This window comes from Tachysurus vachellii, chromosome 22 (genome assembly GCF_030014155.1).
Source record: "Tachysurus vachellii isolate PV-2020 chromosome 22, HZAU_Pvac_v1, whole genome shotgun sequence".
Lineage (NCBI taxonomy): Eukaryota > Metazoa > Chordata > Actinopteri > Siluriformes > Bagridae > Tachysurus > Tachysurus vachellii.
Window position 1 is genome coordinate 17,352,024 of NC_083481.1, and position 2,500 is coordinate 17,354,523.

Below are 2,500 nucleotides of genomic sequence, written 5' to 3' on the forward strand. Positions count from 1 at the left end.
ACACAGGTTATATCACCAAGCAAGATTCTGCGGTTAGCCAAAGCTCATTTCAGTGTAATGAGGGTGGCTCAATATTTGACCAGAACTCCCGCTGTCACGGTTTCCTCTGCTTTGGAGAAGAACAGTTGATATTCTGCACTGTAGCTGAAGTACAGAAGGCCCTTAAACATGCGTTATATGTCAAATCACGTCTTGTCGTGAACGTCGTGCTCTACAAATCAAAGCTAAGTGATGTTCGACTCTGCACAATAAAGTATGCGATAAAGCCGAGTGACTCTGCGCGAACCCAATACGGAATGGTGAGCGATTACAGTGGCCTTCGTTAAAGTGAGCAAAAGTGTTGTCTAAAATAAACCCGATGTCACATTCGCACTCAAGAAATAAAAGAAGGCGTTTTAATTTTTATCGTCTTCATCAGAAGTAAAAGCGTTTCTCAAAAAAAAAAAAAAAAAAAAAGTGTGAAAATAACAACGACCTTTTTCATTTCCTTCTGTTACCGTTTATTAGTTTGCTCGTCTATGCAAGTTTAACCCTATCCTGTTTGCCTGCGGTAGAATTACGAGGTTGCAGACGTCGAACAAACATCATAAAATCCCGTAAATACCCGTCATCAGTTACCGTGGAAGGAAACCCAGAAGCTTCAGCAGTTGTTCTGTGCAAAAAAATAAATAAATAAATAAAATTCAGCTGCAACATGTTAATTGTAAGAGTTTTTACAGATTTGCCAAAAAAAATGTGTTTGTGGGAAATTATTGTGTTCAAATTTATTCAACATCATTTATTAACTTTTGCTCATTTTTCCGAACGGTGTCTAAACGGATTATACTAGATTACTCTCATTCACTCACTCATCTTCTACCGCTTATCCGAACTACCTCGGGTCACGGGGAGCCTGTGCCTATCTCAGGCGTCATCGGGCATCGAGGCAGGATACACCCTGGACGGAGTGCCAACCCATCACAGGGCGCACACACACACACACTCTCATTCACACACACACTACGGACAATTTTCCAGAGATGCCAATCAACCTACCATGCATGTCTTTGGACCCGGGGAGGAAACCGGAGTACCCGGAGGAAACCCCCGAGGCACGGGGAGAACATGTAAACTCCACACACACAAGGTGGAGGCGGGAATCGAACCCCCAACCCTGGAGGTGTGAGGCGAACGTGCTAAACACTAAGCCACCGTGACCCCCTATACTAGATTATAGAATTTAGAATTAACCCTTGTATGTTGGTCGTATTTTTGTTACTCAGCCGGTGTCCGTGGGTCTGTTTGACCCGCTGCATTTTTTGGGTTCAACAAAAAATCAACAAATTTACAAGGAAGCAAAGTTTTTCAAAACTATCGATGTTTATGAATGTGGGTCCCACAGACGCGAACAACATACAAGGGTTAAAGAGATTATACTAAACATTAAAAGTTTTATCCCGGTCAGATGAAAAAGGGATTGAGACGATTAGATGATGAAGGATGGATGCAGATCATCTGTTAAACGTACGGTGGCCGAGAAAGTGCAAAACAAATGAACAAATCAGAAAACACGACGACATTTCAGACAACCCGGAAGAGGTTGGTATAGTTTGTGATCGGACAAGACACCTGTCACTCAAGGTATACATGAAGTTCAACAGTCTGCCGCAGGGAAAAGTTGGACTGGATGGATGGAATGGATTACTGTGGATTAATTCTGTTATCTTCTTATATTTAAACGGAGAACTTTACACATTACACATAAGATTCCATACCTGTTTATCTTGAGTGACAGGTGTCATGTCCAATGATCGGTAAGTTTCCATTCAAAAACGATACACTACCGTTTCTGGGTTGTCTGACTTGTCGTTGTGTTTTCGGATTTGTTAATTTGTTTTCGGATTTGTTAATTTGTTTTCTGATTTGTTCATTTGTTTTCGTATTTGTTAGTGTTTTCGGATTTGTTAATTTGTTTTTGGATTTGTTAATTTGTTTTCTGATTTGTTCATTTGTTTTCTGATTTGTTAATTTGTTTGGGGATTTGTTAATTTGTTTTCTGATTTGTTCATTTGTTTTCGTATTTGTTAGTGTTTTCGGATTTGTTAATTTGTTTTTGGATTTGTTAATTTGTTTTCGGATTTGTTCATTTGTTTTCTGATTTGTTAATTTGTTTGGGGATTTGTTAATTTGTTTTCGTATTTGTTAATGTGTTTACGGATTTGTTAATTTGTTTTCGGATTTGTTCATTTGTTTTCAAATTTGTTAATTTGTTTTGCACTTCTCGGCCACCGTACAAACATCAACAAACCAGCGGAAACCTTCGAGGTGACGGTCTGTAGCTAGTTTATTGTCTGTAGAGCGTCTACGCCGGTCTGTTCACGTAAAGTGTCTGAGACGCCGACCTGCATGATGTTCTGCTCCTAAACGTCGGTGTAGTTACAGTATGTAAAGATCCGTCATGAGTTGTTGCTTCCTTTTTTTGGCGATCTGGTCAGAAGCCTGTTAAACCGGACACTCGTTC

General features: G+C 39.9%; 1 protein-coding gene across 4 annotated transcripts in view; it reads left to right on the forward strand.

The window, feature by feature from the left end:
* The window catches only part of itpr1b (inositol 1,4,5-trisphosphate receptor, type 1b), a 121,669-nt gene that overhangs the window by 56,784 nt on the left and 62,385 nt on the right, over window positions 1-2,500 (forward strand). The window lies entirely within an intron of this gene.